Below are 23227 nucleotides of genomic sequence, written 5' to 3'. Positions count from 1 at the left end.
ACTAAGATACTACTGTAGCGGCAGCTACAACCAGACAGGTTGAGTTCAGTGAGCAAAAATTCCTTTATTCAGGTTTGCATGGCTGGTCTTATGCTCCCAGCCCAGACTTGGCTGAGAAGGGTACCGGGGGGTCACGTGGGCCGCAGTTCACGGGCTTCTGAGCCTGGTGCCGAGGTAGGGGAGAAACCCGCGACGGTGCCATTTTGGACGGCTGCCCCACCGCATGCATGACATGAAGGGCTGGATCACATGCCTAATGGCATGCGCCACACAGCCCCCCCCAGAACCGGTGCCAATGGCCTTTTTTGTCAGGCAGCCTCGCTTCTTGGGTTGAGCCGCGACCGCTGGCTCATTGGGGTTGAGGTGTGCTGGCTTTAATCTGTCCACAGTAAACAGTTCCCTCTTACATTAATGTCTGGTGTGAAGGTGGATCCTGAATGCTGGATGACTCTGTACAGCCCTTCATACAGTCTTTGAAGGGGTGCTGTGAAGGGTCTCATCTGATAAAAACATACTCTGCGGAATACAGCTCACTGGGCTGGTAAGAGGCGCGTGTGCCATGTCTGGGCGGTGGTGGGGGTGTGAATGACTCCAACTGGGCCCGGAGATGGGAAGTAAACCATGCGGTGCCTGTTGCAAGTTGTGAGGTGCATTGATAAACTCACCAGGCAGGGCTAGTGGTGCACCATAGACCAGCTCAGCCGATAACGCCTGCAGACCTTTTTGGGTGTCGAGTAGATGCCCAGGAGTACCCAAGGCAGGTCATGCACCCAGTTGGGGCCGGTGAGGCGGGCCATAAGTGCCGACTTCAGGTGGCAATGCAATCGCTCGACCAGTCCCAGTCTGTTGGTGAGCTGTGCCCAGAGTGAAGAGGTGAACTGCGTGCCACGTTTGCTGGTGAGGTGGGTCAGCATGCCGAACCAGGCAATACAATCGGTCAAAAGTGCTCGGGAGCAGGAGTCTGTGGAGGCTTCTCGATAACCTCAGGCCAATGAGTGGTGCAGTCTACCACCGTGAAAAGTTAACGGTTACTTCGGGAAACGGGTAAAGGGCTGACAATGTCCACATGTATGTGGCTGAACCATTCTCAGATGTGTTCAAAATCCTGCACGGGCACTCTGGTGTTCCTGTGTACCTTGGAAAGCTGGCAATGGATGCAGGTTCTGGCCCAGTCTGCAATCTGCTTTCGAAGCCCGTGCCAAATGAAGCATTCTGCCACCATATGAACCTTGGACCTGATGGAACGGTGGGAAAGGTCGTGGATATGGTGGAAGACATGCCTGCACCACTGCTGGGGAACCACTGGTCATGGGGTGCTCATGAAGACATCGCACAGGATAGTATAATCACCGAGAAGAATCGGGAGGACCTGGAACTGCTGGCCCGTGATGGCCGTCCTGAAGGCTTGCATCTCATCATCGGACTACTGATCCGGGGCAAGCTGGTCATAGTCTAGGCAGCGTGTCAGCGACCACATTGTCTTTCTCCGCCTTGTGCCAAATGTTGATGGTGAACTCCAACACAAAGGACAGGTGATGCTGTTGGCAGGCCGACCAGGGATCTCTAGCCATAGCGAGAGCCTGAGTGAGGGGTTTGGGGTGGGTATAAATGGTGAAAGGCCTCCTCTCCAAGAAATAGTGCAAATGAGGCACAGCAAGGTACATGCCCAGCAACTCATGGTTGAAAGCACTATACGTGTTCTGGCGGACGATGAAGTTGGCTAAAGAATTCCAGTGGTTTTCACTGTCCATTAACCTGCTGCTGCAGGATGGCACCAACGGAGGTGGCAGAGGCATCGACGGAGAGCAACATAGGAAGGTCGGTGTGTGGGGGGACGAGTAGGGTAGCCTTCACGAGGGCAACTTTCGTGGCCTCTGGAGTCCAGGCGTATCTTGTTCTTGGCCGCGATAAGGGCGAAGAGTGGCTGCATGATGTGTGCAGCGGCTGGAATGAATCGGTTATAGAAGTTGACCAGACCTGCAAACTCTTGTAGCTCCTTGAGGTTGTTTGGGCGTGGAAACTCTCTGATTACAGTGACCATAGCAGCTGGTGTAGCTCTTTCGGTCGTGATGGTATGGCCCGGGAACTGCATGGACTCTTTTCCGAACTGGCATTTGGCTGGGTTGATCATTAGGCCGAATTTGGCAGTTGGGAGAAGAAGGTGTGCAGGTGAGACTTGTGTTGTGCCCAGTCTCTGCTGGCGACAAGAATGTCATCCAGATAAATGAACACAAAATTAAAATCCCTGCGCACCATATCCATGAGGTGCTGGAAGCTCTGGGCGGTTTTCTTGAGCCCAAATGGGATGCATAGAATTTGAACAAGCTGAAGGGGGTGATGATGGTCGTTTTGGGGATGTCCTTGGGTGCAATGGGATTTGATGATACACGCGCACCAGGTCGACCTTGATGAATACCCTCGCGTCATGCAGATTGGCTGTAAAGTCCTGAATGTGAGGGATGGGGTAACGGTCAGGTACTGTCATGTCATTAAGCCATTGATAATCTCTACAGAGATGCCAGCCACAGGAGGCTTTCATGACCAGGTGGAGCAGTGAAGCCCAAGGACTGTCGGAGCGTCGAATGATCCCCAGTTCCTGCAGATGCGAGAACTACTCTTTCGCTATCTGGAGCTTATCCGGCGGGTTTAACAGTAATGTACAATAAACTGTATCAGATTCTGTGACACCAGGTTCACAATGGGGAGAATATTTAACAGTGATATACGGTAGACTTTGGTAGATAGTGTGACACCGTGTTCACAGTACTGAGAAGGTTTAACAGAGATGTACAGTAGAATAAGGCAGATTCTGTGACTCCGGGTTTACAGTAGTGAGAAGGTTTAAAAATGATCTATTGGAAAATATGGAAAGAATGGGAAAAAAGTTGAATTGACGCAAAGTCTTCTCCATATTGAAGATCCGGAACAATCATTGGGACTGGAATCACTGGGTTGAATGTTTTTGTTTCAATACTTTGTGAAAGTCTGACTGGGGGAGTGGGTGACACTGAGTCCTTTAGTCACCTGCCTCTTGTGGACTTTACCACACCCAGATTTTTAAGGAGCTACTACTTTTGAGTAGCTCGTTTGGGGATTGATTTTTCTCTTTTTTTTGGAATCTTTTAATTAGGTGGGGATTAGAATACTGTGAGATTTAGAAGGGGAGCATTATTTTATAATAGGATTCACATTCGTGGGAAGGTTTAACAGTGATATACTATGAAATGTGTCAGATACTGTAACACCAGGTTCACATGGGAATAAGGTTTAACGGTGATGTATGGTATGTTGAGGTAGATAATGTGACACCAGGAGTACAGTGGGGAGAATGTTTAATGGTGATCTATGGTATGTTGAGGTAGATAATGTGACACCAGGTGTACAGTGGGGAGAAGGTTTAACGGTGATGTATGGTATGTTGAGGTAGATAATGTGACACCAGGAGTACAGTGGGGAGAAGGTTTAACGGTGATGTATGGTATGTTGAGGTAGATAATGTGACACCAGGAGTACAGTGGGGAGAAGGTTTAACGGTGATGTATGGTATGTTGAGGTAGATAATGTGACACCAGGTGTACAGTGGGGAGAAGGTTTACCGGTGATGTATGGTATGTTGAGGTAGATAATGTGACACCAGGTGTACAGTAGGTAGAAGGTTTAACAGTGATGTAAGGTAGGGCTGAGGCAGATACAGTGACACCAGGTTCACAGTTGGGAGAAAATTTAATGGTCATGTACGGAAGACTGAGGCAGATACAGTGACACCATGTTCACAGTTGGAGAAGGTGCAACGATGATGTACGGGAGAGTGAGACACTTATTGTGACACTGGGTTCACAGCAGTGAGAACGTTGAACAGTAATGTCCGATAAACTGTGTCAGAAACTGTGACACCAGGTTCACAGTGGGGAGAAAATTTATTGGTCATGTACATTAGACTTTGGCAGATACTGTGACACCGAGTTTACAGTAGTGAGAAGGTTTAACAGTGATATACTATAAACTGTGTCAGATACTGTGACACTAGGTGCACAGTGGGTATAAGGTTTAACATTGATGTACGGTAGACTGAGTCAGATTCTGTTACTCCGCATTTTCAGTAATGAGATGGTTTAAAAATGATATACAATAAACTGCGGCAGACACTGTGAAACCAGGTTTACTGTGGGAATATGGTTTAATGGTGATTAAAAAAATGAACTTTGGCAGATAAAGTGACACTAGATTCACAGTGGGTAGAGGTTTAATACTGATGTATGGAAGACTGAGGAAGATATTGTGACACCGGGTTCACAATGGGGAGAAGGTTTATCAGTGATGTACGATAAGCTGTGGGAGATACTGTGACACATGGTTCACAGTAAGAAGAAGTTTTAATGGTGATGTAAAATAAACTGTGGGAGATAAAGTGACACCAGGTTCACATTGGGGAGAGGTTTAATGGTGATGTACGGAAGACTGAGGCAGATACTGTGACACCAGATTCACAATGGGGAGAAGGTTTAACAGTGATGTACGATAAATTCTGGTATATACTTTGACATCGGTTCATATTGGGGAGTACTTTTAACGGTAATGTATGGTAGAGTGAGGAAGATACTGTGACACCATGCTCATTGTATTGTTCATTTATCTTAATTACAATATCTAATTTATATGCTCATTTCTTTTTGTGGCAACTTCTAAACATTCCATAAACTTCAATTCCAATCAGATTTTGTTCATTTAAATAGGTCACCATTAAAAGCCCAAATCATTTGGTCTCTAAAGTACGCCTCACAAAATTAAATTCTGTACTTGGGTTTGGTTGCAACAGCTCTTCAGTTTGCTTCATTATTTTTTCAGTCCCTCGTTTTGTGTTTTCTTTTTTGCCTGTTCAGCTTCACCAAATGGGCATCCAACTCTCTCTTCTCAGCTTGACCCAACGTCTCCTCTGTAAACTTAAGCAAACCAAGGAGACCAAAGTTAAAATTTTCATATTTGCATTTTCAAAAACAAAAATGGCGCTGTGACTTGCAGTTTCACATCATAACCCCACTTGCTAAACTTGCAAGCAACTGCACCTCATCCTACAGCTGGAAAATTGCAATAGAACTGCTTGCTTCAAGCAAAGTTATTATTTGACTCTTTAATAATTTTTTGTAAATTTCAACAGACATAATATCATTTAACTGTTGTTTATGTGTCGTTGGAAAATTACCTTTCCATTCAATCAGATTTAGAGTTTTGAGTGCCGTATTTGAGAAAAGATGTGCTCCTGTTGGGGAAGGTTCAGAGATGATTTACTGGAATGATATCAGGAATGAAAGGGTTAGTGTATGAGGAACATTTGTCGACTCTTTGACTGTACTGGTTGGAGTACAGAAGGATAAGGGGGACCTCAGAGGCATTTCAAATGCTGGATGGCCTGGGCAGAGTACATATGGCAACGATGTTTCCCATGGTAGGGGATTCTAGAACAAGAGAGCATAATTTCAGGATAAAAGGGTGTTGATTTAAAACAAATTTTGTCAGTGGGTTGTGAATCTGTGGAACTGAGGTCATTGGGTTTATTTAAGGCAGAAATTGACAGGTATTTGATTAATCAAGTAATCAAGGGTTAAGGGGAGAAAGCTGGGCAGTGGGGCTGAGTGGAAGAATGGTGGAACAGACTAAATGGGCCTACTTCTGCTCCTATATCTTGTGATCTATATCCTGCGGAAGACAAAGACAACCTCTTCTGCATCATGGTTTTATGTTATGTGAACCCATTTCCAATTGAATCCCATGTTACAAGTGGCCCACACTCCTCCGGAATGTTTGCTCTCATGTTATGCCATTTTAGCCAATTCAATAAGATCGCTAAAGACCGCTGCGTTTCTCTCAATGCAAATTCTACATTGACAGGACTACAGCTACCTCATTTTAAAAATTAGTATCGAGCAGCTCAAATGATATTTCTTGGTTCTTTTTTGAAAGGGTTAAAATAGAATCAAATAAAATAGGAGAGTGAAAAGCAGAAGAATTTATATACAAGTGGGAATCGAAATTAATGGTTGGTGATAAAGATACACCATTGTTGAAACATTTAATTAATATATGGAATAAAATAAATGATGAAATTGGTGTAAATGGATGTACATCACTCAGAATAGCTTTGATTCAAAATCATCGTCTCTTTTTCAAAGGATCATCAATTTCTGGATAGATGGTTTCGTAAGGGGATTAGAAATGTGGAAGATTGTTATGAAAGGGGTCAATTAATGTCATTTGAGCAACTGAGAAATAAATATTGTATAACTCTTAGCAATCTTTTTTTCTATTTCCAACAAAGAGCATATTTGAAGGATAAGTTAGGACCAACCATGTTGTACTGAAATAGAAATTCCTTCTTGAGGAATTGTTAAAAAAATTACTTCTATGATGTCCTGTTTATTACAATTAGGAACTTTTAAATGAGGAGTTCATGAGTCAAGAGAAATGTGGGAAATGGATCTGAATATTGTATATGATTGGCTAATATGGGCAGATCCATATAAGGATCTCAATGTAAGATATAAATTAGTTCAGTATAATTCTTTCTACATCAGTCATATATCAGATGTCAGCAAGGATTTTATCTGAAAGCAGCACCTGGAGTCAGGTGACTCAGGCAGTTGGATTTGAAAAGCTCTACAGGAAGTTGATTTGGCAATAGAGATCATGTGATCCAGGGGAGTTTATTCATTCACTTCAACTCAGAAGTCTGGAACTATTGACCAGAGTTCCACACTGCAGCAGTGAGGAAGGAATTCACAACTAGTTTTTCTTCTACAGCTACTTCTTACACAAGAGAAAATGAATAGAATAAAATCAGAATTATCAGACCAATGTTTTAGGTGTGGTAAAGGTGTAGCAACTTTCTTGCATTCAACTTAGCTTTGTCCTAATGCAAGATCTTTTTGAGGAGAATTACAGATTACAGAACAAATTACAGGAGTTGTTTTTCCGCAAAAATCCAACTTTCTATTCATTAGGAAATATTGAAGGAACAAGGCCCAAATTAAAACTATTCATATATCAGATGAAATTTGTTAAATTAATATTAGTAGTGATGAGGAGACGTATTGCACTTACTTGGAGATCAGATATATTTTTAGGGATGCCAAGATGACATTCAAAAATTCAAAGTTCTGTTCCTTTAGAAAAAAATTACATATAGCTTCAGAAATGTATACTCTATGCTTTTGCAAATTTGTCACCTGAATATTCAAATATTAGGCTTCAATTTGTAATAAGGTCTTTTCCATCCCTCTAGTCATGTGAGATTCTCCTCTAAGTTGTAAAATTTTTATTTAGATGTGTTAGATTTCCTCGCCACCGCAAACTCTGGGAAAGCGGAGGACTGGCACAGGGCACCAGAAAAGAAGACCACACCCCACCAACATCTGAGAAGCAGAGGATTCAATCCACGGGTCGGTGACCATGGAAGCAGACCAGCGAGACGTTCTGCAGCTGAAGGACCCACATAGGTGGCAAGCTGTTCGTGACTTGAGGAGAGTAACACACGCAGGCTGTGGGGTTCTGGGGAAAGCAGTCAAGGAACTCACACCAGGCCGTTGATTGCAAGAGATTGGTTGAACTGGCTAAAAGAGTGTCAGGTTTCAGCCCTGGGATACGAGTGGGTGCGAAAGAGTTCCTAATTGTGTCAGAAGTTCAAAACTGGAGCTCGCATTGCCAATAACTTGGATTGGTCTGTGAGCATTGAAAGAGAATCCACAGACCCTCAGTGACTTGGCCCAGGGTCCAGGGTGGTGGGGGTGGGTGGGGGAAGAGCACGACTCTCTTTTGCTTCTTTCTCTGAGTGCAAGAGGCATTTCAGGCAATTTCTTACAATGGCGAATCTGTCTGCCTCACAGCAGGAAAAAAGCAATTTTGTGTGATATGACACTTTTTCATGACCTGACAGTAAATTGTCTCCTGAAATAGAGAGAGAGGTTCAAGTTTCAAACTATTACAAACTCCACTCACCAGACCTACCTGGATTATATCTCTTCCCACTTTATTTTTGCAAGGACGCCACTGATTTTATCACAACTCCTCTGCTCGATCTGTCCTGTGACAGACTCTATATTTTACATTGTATTTTGATATGTTTTTGAAAGAGATGGATTGTAGGAGTCGTGTAGGCCACAAACAAACACAAACACTTCACAAAACAGCTCTTATTTAAAATGCAAGAGCTTTGCTGATAGTGAGTCATTCAGATGCCAAGAGCTTTTGCAAAGACAAAACAAGGAGACTGCTTTGCTAAAGAATTTCAAAAGCAGATGTTTTTTGAAATTATTGTTTTTAAAGCAACAGATGAATGGACTCAGAAGTTTGGGTGCGGTGCAGTAATCTGGCTGGTTCCAGTTTGCTGTTCTAAGAAGGCCATGTGGTCTTGCAATCAGAGGGGAGAGACCAAATAGGCTTGAGAGAGAGAGAGAGAGAGAGACAGAGAGAGAGAGAGAGATGGCAAGCTGGCATCTTGTTGAAACCCCATTTTGAAAACGGGTTGTGAGTTCTCAGTTCAGCCTGTTGAAAAACCTTGTTGTCCATTCAAGAGGAAATGGCTGGCTAGAAATTGTGTTTCACCTGATATAAGGGAAATAAAAGGAACTCAATGGTGATCTGCAGAAGAGGTTATCATTTGGAAAACCCTGATGGGGCAAGTTTCTTTGGCAAGATACCAAAGTGGCTGATCAGAGGGAATCAGTTTTTGTGTGTCCAATGAGCAAGAAATCCCTCTCTGAAACCAACAAGAGACTTCCTGAGGGGCAACCATTTACTTTTAAGCACCAGAGCTTGGTGATAGACACCGGTGAACTTGTAGGAGTGTCAAAGATCTTTATACACTTTAAATACACCTGCTGTTAGGCTGTTACATTAATAGTGATGTTTGATCCTGTTTTTGTTTAAAGAAAATTAAAAATGATGTTTGTTTAAGTATCCTTTGTCTTGGTGATTTTCTATTGCTGCTTGGTTTTGGGGTCCTCTGGGCCTGTAAAAGTCCCAAGGAGGTTTTCTACTCCAGAACAGCCAAAATGTCTTCAACAAATGCAGATTCCCCCATACTGTAATTGATAAAGTCTGCACCCATATCTCCAATTCTCTTTCTGCCCTTACTCCACCTCCCCTCCAGCAGAACAAGGACAGAATCTCTCAGGTTTCTCAGTTACCACCCATCATCTGCCACATCTGACACATTATCCTTGGACACTTCCAACTTCAGCACCATCCTCTAAACTGCTACATCTAACCCACTCCACTAATATCCTCTTTTCACATGGGCACGTCTTTCTGTGACTCCCTCAATGGCACTTCCCTCTCCACTCACCACTACCTGACACACTCCCCATTGGAACCGCAGAAATTTCCAAACTTCCATTCATCTCCACTCACTTACATCCAAGGTCACAATCAGACCTTCCAGTTGAGGCAGAGTTTCACATGCACCCCATCCAACCTGACCTCCTACATTTGGTAGACTCAGTTGACCTTGATATCACCAAGACCAAATACATTTTGCTAAATACCTGTGCTCTGTGGATCTAAACATGAGCTTCCTGTGGTCATGACTACTTCTATCCACTCAAGCACACATGTCAAACTCTGGCCCGCGGGCCAAGATATAATAATATTTGGCCTGCAAGATCATATCAAAAATGTATTAGAGGTGGCCAGCTGGCCGCCGCGCCAGTATAGCGAATGCACAGTAACCGCTGTGTCCCAGGGTGAGAGAGAGAGAGAAAAATCCTGGTTCTTGAAAAGTAATGGTGGGTGGTTTTATAAACACGCTGTCATGTCCCCCCGCCCACCCCCCCACCGCAGCGCGACCTGGCCGGTGTCAGGGGAAGCCAAGGCCGCTTCCCAGCGTCCGGATACCCAGTGGCACAGCGTTTCTTGGAGCTGCAGATGGAGTCGGGACGCCGGAGGGAAGAGTGGGGCTCCCCGCCGGGCGATGGGGGCGCCGGCCGCCGTGCGCCTTCCCACCGGACCAGCGGCGGGTGCCAGGAGTACACGTGGAGAGCGAGGCTGGTCGGGCAGGTAGGGTGGAACCCCCCGCCAATCTCAGGAGTGGCGTGGGCTGGATCGGGATTAGCCGCGCTCACCTGCTCCTCTACCGCTGACCGGGATCCCAGCACGGTCCTGAGTACAGAGACTGCCCTGGAAAGGTCCTGGGACACCGGCACGGAAAGGAAAGGGGGTCCGGGAGAAACTCAGCAGGTCAAGGGTGTCCGGGTGAAACTCAGTAGGTCAAGGGAGGTCCGGGAGAAACTTAGCAGGTCAAGGGGTGTCCGGGAGAAGCTCAGCAGTCAAAGGGGGATCCGGGAGAAATTCAGCAGGTCAAAGTGGGGTCCGAGAGAAACTCAGCAGGTCAAGGGGGAGGGGTCCAAGAGAAACGCAGAAGGTCAAGGGGAGGGGGTCTGGGAGAAACTCAGCAGGTCAAGGGGGGTCTGGGAGAAACTCAGCAGGTCAAGGGAGGTCTGGGAGAAGCTCAGCAGGTCAAGGGAGGTCCGGGAGAAACTCAGTAGGTCAAAGGGGGATCCGGGAGAAACTCAGCAGGTCAAGGGAGGTCCGGGAGAAACTCAGCAGGTCAAAGGGGGTCCGGCAGAAACTCGGGGGGGGGCCTGACCTCGCCAGGACCGTTGCCCATTCCCCCTCCCTGCCGCAGGCTGATCCGCGACTCATGGTGCATGGAACATATCTCATGGTACATGGAACACAACAGAGAGGACCTACTGCGGACCTCCACCCCCTAAAATGATGGAAATAGAAGAAGATGACAAAATTTTCTTGTTTATTTTCATTGGTGATGACATTGTTCAATGGGTTTATTGTATATGTTGAATGTTTAATGGGTTTGGAGGGGGGTGGGAAGGAAGGAGGGAAGGGAGGGGGGAAAATGGGAAAAATTACACTGTGTATATTTAAGAGGGAAATGTTTGTGTGTATTTTGGTTGGTTCATAGTGTGAAAAATAAAAAAAAAATGAAGTTAAACTGAAGGAATATCTCACATAATAAATTTACCTCACTCGCACAGCAATATCTCACTACAGAATCGACTCACATAAAAAGGTCACACTGTGGAAGTCACGAACAGAACCATCTCACACTAAGCTACACATTTACTTCACAAGGTTACACTGTGGGACTCACTGACTGGAATGTGGAACTCACTCACATAACAAGGTTACACTGTGAAAATCATTCATATCACCAGGTCACACTGTGAAAATCACACATAAAATTTTCAACATCAAACTCGCTTAACAGAACTAGGTCCAACTGAGGAAATCGCTCACATAACAAGTTTACACTGTGGGAATACCTTACATAACAAGGTCACACTGTCGAACTCAATAACATACCAATTTTACACTTTGAGACTCACTAATTTGATAGGTTGACACTGTGGAATTAACTTACATAACAATGTCACACTTTGAAATGCACTGACATCACCAGGTCACACTTTGAAATTCACTCACATAACAATTTTACACTGTGGAACTCACTAACAAAACATTTTCAATGTCGAAATCCAATCAGTTCAGAATGTGGGACTCACTCACATAACAAGGTTAGACGGCGGGTAAAAAATCACATCACCTGTTCATTCTGTGGAACTCATTCAAATGACATAGTTACATTGTGGAAACTCCTTCAATGTTAAAATATGGGAATTTATCACATAATAAGTTTACAATGTGGAACTCACTAGCACAGCAATATCACACTGTGGAACTAATAAGGTCACACTGTAGAAGTCACCAACATAACAAGGTCACACTGTAGAAGTCACCAACATAACAATCTCACACTGTGGTACACATTTACTTAACAAACACTGTGGGACTCATTAACATAACATGGCTGGAATGTGGAACTCACTTACATAACAAGTCGACACTGCAAAAATCATTCATATCACAAGGTCACACTGTGAAAACCACTCACATTACATTTTCAACGTCGAATCCGTTGACATAACAAGGCCAAACTGTGGGACTCACTCACATACCAAGGCCACACTGTCAAACTCAATAACATAGCAATTTTACATTCTGAGACTCATTAACTTGACAGGTTGACACTGTGGAATTCACTTCCATAACAACGTCACACTTTGAAATACTCACATATACTGGTCACACAGTGAAAATTATTCACATAACAAGATTACACTGTGGGACTCATTGACATAACAAGTTTACATTTTTTGACTAACACATAACATGGTTATATTGTGGAATTCATTCACATAACAAGTTTATCCTGTAGGAATCCCTCACATAACAAGGTCATACTGTGAAACTCACTCACATCCCAATGTTACACTCTGAGACTCATTAACTAAACAAGGATGACACTGAGGAATTCACTTCCATAACAATATAACACTTTAAACTGACTCACATAGCAAGGTTAGTGTAATAACCAGGTTACACTCTGGAACTCACTAACATTACATTTTCAATATCGAACTCACTGACACAACAATGTCAAACTGTGGGACACACTCACATCACCAGGTCACACTGCGAAAATAACTCACATTACAAGTTTACACTGTGGGGCTCACTAACATAATGTTAACAATGTGGGATTCACTAAGAAAACAAGATTATACTGTGGAAATCACTCTCATAACATTTTCAATGTCGAACTCACTGATATAACAAGTTCAGAATGTTGGACTCACTCACATGACAAGGTTAGAGAGTGGTTATAAATCACATCACAAGTTCATTCTATGGAACTGTAATGGAAGAATTCGACCAGATTATGCAAGAATGTATACATGCGAATCAGAAGACATAATCTAAATTCCACCATGAGGCCCAGAGATGCAGTTGTATTTTGCTAGTTGCAGACTGTCAGGAGACCTTGAAGACAGATGTCTTGTCTCTTGATTCATTCTGTACCATTGTTATTAAATTAAAAAATGGGTTGGCTTTTTAAAGCTTGAACGCAAAAGGCTGGTCCAGATAGACAACATACAAACAAGCCCTTCGGCCCCTCTCTCCTGCTGGCCAGGCTGTTGTAATCAGTCCATATTCCTCTCCCCTTTTTCATTCTTTGCTCCCATCCAGCTCATGTTGCCTTGTCAATCTCACGGCCTGTGAGAAGAAGCTATTTCCCTGCCTGGCTGCTCTGCTTTTATTCCTCCACATCTCCTTCCTGATGGCAGGGGGTCAAAGATGCTCTGTGCTGGATATCTATGAGTCTCTTTACAGATCCCATTCCTGCAAACAATCAGGGGACCCTTGTCTTGAGGTTCCACCCATGTTGCCTCTCCCTCAGCACTCTCTTGTCAGAACACAACTGCATCCTCCTTCCCCTCCTCCACCAGGTCTCAGTACCCCGCTGACAATTCCAGTCAGCTGCCATGTCTATACCCTTCCCCACCTAAACCGATGGATCAACCAGCACCTTCTCTCCTCAAGAGTCCAAGGAATCCACTCTCTCGCAATGTTCTGCTATCGAATGACCTGCATCCTCCTTCCCCCTTTGTTTCCTCCCGTTATCAGGCACCTGGATGGACCCCAACCTGTTGAAACTACCCGTGTTCTCTCTGATCTCTCTGTGCCTCTGCCCTCCATCCAGGGGTCTTGGTTGTCATGTGGGGCTGGTGGAGAAAAATACACCAACTCAAGGAGATGGTGATCACTTTGGAGACCCCCAGCTCCAGGAGACCAGGAGCAGTACAGAGACCCCCAGATCCAGGAGACAGCGAGAACCACAGAGATGCCCAACTCTTATCAATCGGCGAAAACCTGATAACCAGGTGCAAGGTGCAAGATGCAAGGAACTCTCAGTACTGCTGCATGTGGGATAGGTGTGGCCCATCCCCACACCTTCACCCTGGCAATTTCGAAAACAGTCTTCCCATTCATGTGGGGGTCCAAAATGGGTAGAATCTGGAAAAGGACCATGTTCGTCATCAATCAATGGGTGCAAGGGTGTAACCAGCATGGCCATGATTGTGTGTGGCTGTGCGTGGAACCAAAGAGCAAGGGCACCAAAAGCAGCTATGTGCTGAGGTTCTACCTGGCTCAGGTTTTGCAAAAGATTTGTCTGGCCCTGGTGACACACAATGTCCCAGTCAGCAGGACTTTGCCACATCTCCTTCCTGGGAATGGTTTCATCGACAAACAATTTTGACCACAAGGCCATCAGGCAGTGGTCAGCAGAGAATTGCTGACACAGTGACTCTAGGACTCAATGGGATACATAGGGGTGGTTCCCTGAGCAGAGCATCCAGAGACAGAAATCCAGAGCTGCTGGAAGACCAGAAACTCAGTGAAAGATGCCCTTTGGTCTGCCTGAAATCCAGATGGGAGTAGCAAACACGATGACATCTGCCCAAAGCAAAGGGAGGAAGGTTTAGGGGAGATATCAGGGGTATCCACCCAGAGTTGTGGGTGCCAGGAATGCCTTGCCAGGAGTGGTGATGAAGGCCAAAACATTAGGGGCTTTTAAGGGGTTCTTAGTCACATTGAGGGGCTGAGACCAAGGAGGATATTCTCCAACAGCAGAGGGAGGCAGTAACCACAAGATGTCAAAGTGGTGGCAATGAAGCTAAACATAGACCATCTAAGGTGACTGTGCGCCCGTCTGCAGGAATTTGGACTAACTATAAACCTTGCTTAGTGCCAGTTCAGGCTGGAAACGTTCGGCGTCAAATCAACAGGCACATAACTAAACCCCTCCTTAAAAAGGTAGAGGCCGTTCAGTGCTTCTACAAACCTCCCTCCACAGTGAAGGGGGCTGTAGGAATTCACCGCTACGATTAATTTTTATCACCGATTCATACCGGTAGTGGCCCGCATCTTGTGGAGAAAGGTAAAGACATTACCTGGGACAATGATGATTTGTAGGGGTTCCAGAAGGCCAAGGACGCACTGGCCAACGCCACACTTCTGGTACACGCCAGGCCAGAAACACCCAAATTCTCACAGTAGATGCTTCCAGCACAACAGTACGAGGCACACTGGAACAATTCATCGAAGGGCAATGGCAGCCCCTGGCCTTCTTTACCAGACACCTCTGGCCACCCAAACTCAACTACAGCACCTTTGGTTGAGAGCAATATGTGCTGTTCCTGGCAGTCAGGCACTTCAGGTATTTTTTGGAAGGTAGACAATTCAGAGTCTTCATGGACCAAAAGCCATTAACTTTTGCCTTCCATAAAGTGTTGGACCCGTGGTCGGCCAGGCAGCAGCTACTCCTCTCATATGAGTCTGAGTTCACTACAGATATGCAACACATCGTGGGTGATTAACTGCCTCACCTTTCAATCAAGTCTGTCCAGGCCCTGTCCCAGGAAATAGACTATTTCACCCTAGGAAGGTGATGGCAGGAAGACCCTGAGATCCTTGCATGCAGGACAGCAGTTTCAAGGCTCAGGCTGGAGGATGTTGCCATCGAACCTGATAAATAGACGTTCCTCTGCGACATTTCAATGGCAAACCCCGCCTCATCATGCCGGCAGCATGGAGATGACAGTTTTTTGATGAGATGCAAAACCTAACGCACCCAGCGATCAGTCCTGTCAAAATGGCTGTCAGTAGTTTCGTCTTGCAGAGCCTCCGGAAACAGGTTGTCACTGGGCCAAGACCTGAACACTCTGCCAAATGACCAAAATGCAGACATACGTGAAGGCATCACCCCCAGACATTCAACTCATACATACGTGAAGGCATCACCCCCAGACATTCAACTCAGCACCACGTAGGTTCAGCCACGTCTACATTGACATTGTAGGGTCATTACTGGCCTCCCACGGGGCGTTATCTTCTCACCATTATTGCCTGCTCCATGAGGTTCCCCGAGGCGGTCCAGCTGGCTGACACAACCACTTGTGTCCTCCATTAAATTGGAAGCAGTTATAAATATGTAGGAGTGATTGATAATAAATGGTCTCCCTTGTAGTTGGGGTACAATGTATTTCTTGAGATCAGAGGAATCCAGGAGCCAGCACAAAGTGATCCTGTGTTTCCCAATGATTTGATAGTTGGGGTATTAGAAAGTGGATGGGCCGAAGGGTCTTCTGCTCCTTCGACTGCCTCTCTTTTCTGTCCTGCGATGCTGATTGGGTGCGGCTGTGTGTTCCCTCGCTCGCTGATTGGTTGCTTCAGTTGCGCGAGCCAATGGGCTGATTCGGTGAGACTGCTATTGGATTGGAAGCTGAAGTCGGGTTAGATTGATGGGCGGGTTCGCGGGCTGATTGGCTCTTGCTGTGAGGAGGCGGGACTTTGGTTTCGGCGTCGTCTGCTCGGGGTCCGTCGCGTCGAACGGGAAGAAGTTGGCGGCAGCGCCGGGACCTTCCTCAGCCGCGGGGTCCAGGAAAGCGGGCGACCCGCAGCCCGCCGGGCCACATCTGGGATCGGCCGGTACCAGCGGGGTATTTGGTGGAGCCGAGGCGTCGGTGCAAGGCCTGGTGGCGCCAACAGGGCGAGGCCGGAAGCCGCGGGGTAACTGGCAGCGGGAGGGGGAGGGGCAAGAAGGAGGTTTGATTGGTGCATGCGCGGTGGGTTCGCGACTTGGCGTTCGGTTCGCGCATGTGCGAACTGACGGCACTAAGTGAACCTGTTGCGCAAGCGCCATTTGAGTAGTCGCGCATGCGCACGAAAATTAAGATGGCTGCCCCCAGCCGATGGACACTGAGTCACAAAGTTAATACGCACATTTTGGGTCTTACGTGCCCTGTGTCTCTGTTCTCGTTTGTCAAATCATTTGATTTTAAAAATAGGCGCTTAGACTTCAGGGCTCCTCACACGGGGGCAAAACTCCGACTTGCGACCATTGTGGGATCTGTCTGATCCTTTGGGCTCCATTACGGTCGCAAGTCGGGGAGGGCATGTCGGGTCATTGGGTCGCTTCGCAAGGCACGGAAAACCATTCCATTTTCTTTGCTTCCAAATGCTCATAGAATGTGTCTGATTCCATCCGTTTTTCCTGTTATAGAATCACATTCTTCATAAAGTTAGATGATTTTTTAAAAGTTGTGTCACTTGAACAATAATGCTCCAACCCTTCTGATCCTGACGTGTTTAAAATGTAATGTTTCTCAGTTACTTGTTCGAATGCCTTAGTCACATTGAGGGGCTGAGACCAAGGGACTTTGGTGTTAACAATACAGAGTAAAGATTTCACCAATCCTTTTGAATGTATGATCTCTGGGATTTCTGGTTGTGTTTTCTATTTAGGTTGGTGTATCTTGCAGACCTGTTTGGTTGCAGCAAGTAAGAAGTTATCGCGTAGTAGCATTCGCGGCGGCAGCGCTACCAAATAAAGAGACGTCCACAAAAGATAGTGTAAAACAAAGACTGACTTTACTGGTTTAAATTCCCCATGTGTGCTCCCTGGCCCGCCCACTTCTGGTGACGTACTCCTTGACATCCAGCAATGACGTCATTGCATCGTGATGTCACTCTCCAGCCGGCTGGCCGCTGCGCGGAGTGAAGGGCTCCTCAGTCCGCACATGGCGCTTGGCGCGGGTTTCTTCTTGGCAATGAAGTGGAGTCCGTGCCATCTTGGACTGTCTGTGTGTTGCTGCGATTTCGCTTTTTTTTGCTCACCCCGTTGCTTGGCGTGCTACAATCTCAGTGTTTATAACGGGGGAATTCTTTCAGTATTTCATTTACATTTGTTACAGAATTCTTCCTAGATTATCTGTGTAACATTGAAGGTTATGGGTTTTCATGAACAGCAATCATGATTCTACTCATAATTTGGTGACGAAATGGATGGGATACTTTTTTGCTAATGCCCCATGGGAATTGAAATATAGATGAAGTGACAAACTTAGAAAGGTTTGTTTCCCCTTCTTTTTAAGCAGGATGTCCAGATGATTTTCATCTTGCTTGCTGAATTAAAATGTGATTTGTCTGTTCTTATTGGCAGCTGCCATATTGGCATTGCAAGGAGAAATGGGAAATGGGTCAGGTCCTTGGTGGTCCCAGTAATGCAATGGAGAAAGATGTCACAGGGCTGAATGTGGTTTAGGGAGAGAGAAGGTATTAATTTTTAGGAAACATATGTGGCCAGCCACCTATCAATATTTTTTCTCAAATAGAAACTCCTGCTGGTAGAAGCCATTTCCTGCTTTGAACAGGCCCAATGTGATTATCTAAGCAAATATTGTTTCGAGCCCAAAGGACCCCAAAACCCAGCAGCAAAAGACATTCACCAAGACAGGTGGTTTTTAAAACAGAAGTTATTTTTAATCAACTTTAAACATGGAAATAGAATGAAACTTTAACTTAACTCTATACTTAACTAACCCAAATTAACCCCCTTCAAATTCTAAGCGCACATATTTGTAATGTTTTTAAATTTCATGAAAAGTTCTTTGGTTCACAGTTCAATCTCACTTCTCCTTCTTCCAAGTTCTCTGGATACAGGCAATTCTTCGGCTGTGCACAGAATGGAACATGTATACATTTCACCAGGTTTTGGTGCTTGAAAGGTAAATGTTTACCGCTCAGGAAGGTTCTTGTAGGGTTTGCAGAGAGTGATTTGTTGATCCAGGATTTCCACAACTGAGGGACCACCATTAGTCACCTCAATGTCTCGCTGATGAAACTTGCCCCGTCAGGGTTTTCCAGATGGTAACTTCTTTCTTTAAGCTACCACAGAGTTCCATTCCTCTTATTCCTTTGTGTGTGTTTGCCGCTACAGATTGGTGATCCTGAAGTTAAGATTTAACGAATTTGAATCATTATGGAAAAGGAGGACATTTCAACACAGCAACAACTGCCGCTGCATTGACAGTTAATGCAGTTGGGCTTCATTTGCCTCCTTTCTGGACACATCAGCCACATATTTGGTTTCTTCAAGCTGAAACCCAGTTTCATTTTTGGTTTAAAACGGCGGGAGACACAAAATTTTGCATGTCGTGATTACATTGGGCGTAGCCACTGCATTGTGAGTAAGCAAGTTTATTGCTCATCCTCCAGCAGAAAACCAGGGCACCAGGTTCCGACAGATTCTTCTTGACACATTGGAACTTACTTGATGAATGTGGATTTGAACATGGGAGGCCAAACTGACAAGAATCCATCAGACCTTATGAATGAGAATTTGGCATTGTCAGATGGTCCTTCCCATTGTCTGCTTTTTGAAGCCTTATTTCTGTCAAAACGTCCCGCTCACGTGGCGATACACATTGGTAACATGGATTTTCGCCATCTTCATGACGTGGCTCAAGAGGCTGACAGGCTCTATCGTACTCCTACACAAGAGTCTGCCCCAATACATCCTGTTTCTGTTGCAGAAACATCTCCCGCATCCTACCAAACTCCAGTATCTGCAGTCCAAATCAAGAAAGAGGAACATGCTGATGTACATCGAGAATGGTATTTTTACCATCGCCGCTGGGGAAACTATGCCCATAAGTGCATCCAGCCATGTACCTACTCCAAAAAGAAGTCAGGAAACAAGAGAGCCGTAAGCTGGCATATATACAGGCCTATTGTATCTTCAGGATGATGAGGGTAAGCACAAATTTCTTGTAGACACAGGTGCTGAACTTAGTTTGCCGACGTATTTTGAAAGGACTCAAAAAACAGCACTTGACCCTGAGAGCGGCGAATGAAACTGCCATTCCAAGTTTTGGCACTAGATGAGTCGGAATAGGTGGAACCACGTTCCATTGGAATTGTGTCCTCGCTTCTGTCGCTCAACCTATTTTGGGTGGGGATTTTTTATGTTCCCACAACTTATTGGTAGACATAAAGCGTAGAAAATTCATTTACGTCACCATCTTTCGGACATATCCACTGGCGTGCATCAAGGGGAGAGTTTCACAGCTCGGAGTACATACGTTACACAACGACGCATGTATTGCTCTACTCACTGAATTTCCCCATATTCTCATCTGAACTCCAATGCTTCAAGAATAGTCCATAGTGGGTTTCATTACACAGACACATCAGGTCCACTGGCCCATGCCAGGGCTCGGTGTCTGGTGACTGATAAATTGCGACAGAATTTAAAGCAATGGAAGAATTGGGTATCATCCGATGCTCAATGAGCCCTTGGGCCTCACCTTTGCATATGGTAGCCAAGGAGACAGGCGGATGGAGACACTGCAGCGACTACTGTAGCCTTAATGATGTCACAACACCTGACAGATAACCAATTCCACACATACAGCATTTCGCCGCTCATCTGCAATCATTGCCGCATACTTTCAAAGATTGATTTGGTTAAGGTATATCATCAGATACCGATTCATGAGAATGATATTACCAAGTCAGCAATTATTATGCCGTTTGGTCTTTATGAATTCCTCAGAATGCCATTTGGTATGAATGCTGCGCAAACTTTTCAGTTGCTTATGGACGCTGTAGGCAGAGATTTAGACTTTGCATTTATTTATTTGGACAACTTCCTTGTAGCAGTCAAAATGAGCAAGGTCACCACCTCCATTTGCACTGCCTTTTCCAATGGCTCCAAGACTTTGGACTGACAATTAACCTTGAGAAGTGTCAATTTGGCAGGTGAACCATAGAATTCTTAGGGCATCAAATTAAAGCAGATGGCATATCTCCGTTATCAGGCAAGGTAGACGACATCCATAAAATCTCCAGACCTATCACTGTCAAAGGGCTGGAGAAGTTTTTGGGAATGATAATTTTTTTATCACAGATTTATTCCCGGGATTGCTGACATCCTGCAACCCCTGTTTGGCATCATCTCTGCTCCAAACAAAAACATTACCTAGACCTCAGAAGCAGAGGCTGCATTTATATCCGCCAAAGAGGTATTAGCCAAAGCAGCAATGCTTGCGCATCCAAATCCTGAAACTGCTTTTATGCCTCAAGAACAGCTGTGTGCAGTTCTGGAACATACGTCAATGGCCATTATCAGCCCCTTGCCATCTTGAGTCGTCATCTAAGAGCAGCGGAAATGAAATACAGCGCCTTTGATCGAGAGCTATTAGCACTTTATCTGTCTATAAGGCACTTTCGTTATATCTTGTAAGGTCAACATTTCACCATATTCACAGACCATAAACCGCTCATTTTCGCCTTTAGCAAAGTCACAGATCTTTGGTTGGCAAGACAACAACTACATTTGTCCTACATTTCGTAGTTTACTACGGACATACGTCATATTTCGGGAAGGGACAATCTGGTCGCAGATGTGCTCTCTCGATCAAATGTGTGCCATATTCAAGGTGGAGTCAACATTACTGAACTGGCTGCAGCACAATCTGCGGATTCGGATAGACAGGCATACAGTATAGCTATCACTGGACTCGACATTCAACAGGTGGCACCACAACATGACAAACACAATCTATCACACTCATCGATCTGGACTTCAGTCAAAGTAATGTCAAATAAGTACATGTGACATGGGCTGAAAAAAGACGTCACTCAATGGGCCCGATCGTGTATATCCTGCCAATCTGAAAATTCCGCACCAAACCAAGGCACCCCTGCAGTCATTCCCGACAACACGCAGAAGATTAGTGTATGTGCACGTGGATCTGGTTGGACCATTACCAGTATCACAGGTCATGAGGTATATTCTCATGGTAGTTGACCACTTCACACGCTGGCCAGAGGCCATTCCATTACCAGTCAGTAATACTGAGGCATATGCGAGAGCATTCATCTTAAATTGGATTGCTAGATTTGGAGTGCCGACATACATAACCGTGGAGCACAGTTCACTTTGGCATTATGGGCTTCCTTGGCTCATTTTTTCGGTACACAGTTGCACCACACTACTGCGTACCATCCGCAGTCCAATGGCCTGGTGGAACGTTTCCATCATCAACTTAAATTTCACTGAAGGCCTGAAGCACTGGCCCCAACTGGGTCAATGAACTACCTTGGGTTCTATTAGGAGTATGAACAGCTCCAAAAGAAAATCTGTCTACATCATCTGCAGAATTGTTGTTTTGTCTGGCCCTTACAGTTCGAGGAGATATTCACTTCAGAAGCAATTCAGATATGGAATTCCTTCAGCAACTCCGTAAGGGTATTGCTAACAGCAAACCATCCTCCACCAACTGGTATGGCAAACCTCGGCAACAAGTGCCCCAATCACTACTAAACACTGAATTTGTATTTGTATGAAGACAGGTTCCAGGGGCACTGTTACTAAAACCACATGAAGGACCATTTTGTTTGATTAAGAGATATGGAGTGGTATATACATTGGACATCGGAGGGCATCCGCAGCTATTGAGCGTGGACAGACTTAAACCCGCCATACGGACCCTACTTCACCAGTTCAGTGCCATCAACCCAGGCGACATGGACGTCTGCCTAAATCAAGCGTATCTGGCATCTTAAGTTATAGTGACGATTTTGGGGGGTGTGATATAGCGAGTGCACAGCGCGGTATTGTGAACCGCCACTGTCAATTCATAGACTTAATTGACACATCGCGGGCTAACAGAGCTGGGTGCCAAAGTACAGCAAGTGGATCAGTTGAAGCCCCTGCCTAAAGGTGCGAGGCACTAATGGCTCGTAACTTTAACCTGTTGGTCCTGTGGACCAGAAGGTATTCACTAACGAGCTCATTAACAGGCAGGAATAAAAGATCTGTGTATGTCTTCAATAAACCAGTCTTGAGTTGACTACCTTTGTGTGTGTTTGCCTTTATTTAGTAACATCTACCGCAGTAGCCGCTACAGGGTATTATTTTTTTTGTTAGAAATATCTAGATCAGCACAACATTTTGGGCCAAAGGGCTTGTACCGTCCTGTAATATTCTGTAATATTCGGTTATTGCTTAACTTTGAATATCTGTTGTAAGCAATGTGAGACTTCAATAATGTAGCAAATGTGCACAGCAACATTGCAGTCAGGAGTTTGTATCTCCTGGTTGACTTGAGCTTTGTGAAGGTTTGTATCTGGATTTGAGTCGTTTGACACCCGTCGATTTCTTAAATTGTGGCTCAAAAGCAACTGAAGTATTTGGAAACATCGTCATCAGTCCTCTTTCAAACTCGTCTGAATTTCTTGGTTGAAGAAACATTGCTCTGAAGCTTACTCTGCGAGAATTTATTTTCCTCTCTTGCAGGGAGGTTTCCGAATCTGTTCCACATGATGAATCTGTTCTCTTTTCAAAGAGACAGTGGAGTGGCTATTTTCTTCTTCAATGATTTCATAAACCCAGTCAAGGGCTGAACTCAGTCACCATTTGAAAATGGTAATGTTGCAAATACAAGATTACTTTTACTTTATTCATCAA

At 45.1% G+C, this 23227-nt stretch overlaps 1 long non-coding RNA gene across 1 annotated transcript in view; it reads left to right on the top strand.

The window, feature by feature from the left end:
• Positions 1-16261: 16261 nt before the first annotated feature.
• Positions 16262-23227, top strand: part of LOC138750285 (uncharacterized) — a 961601-nt gene continuing 954635 nt past the window's right edge. The window contains exon 1 of the long non-coding RNA XR_011349230.1: positions 16262-16401. This is a non-coding gene — a long non-coding RNA (uncharacterized lncRNA). The remainder of the gene's footprint in view (positions 16402-23227) is intronic.

This window comes from Narcine bancroftii, unplaced genomic scaffold (assembly GCF_036971445.1).
Source record: "Narcine bancroftii isolate sNarBan1 unplaced genomic scaffold, sNarBan1.hap1 Scaffold_112, whole genome shotgun sequence".
Classification (NCBI taxonomy): Eukaryota; Metazoa; Chordata; class Chondrichthyes; order Torpediniformes; family Narcinidae; genus Narcine; species Narcine bancroftii.
Note: the sequence above shows the minus strand (reverse complement) of the source record. Positions and strands in the feature narration are given on the sequence as shown.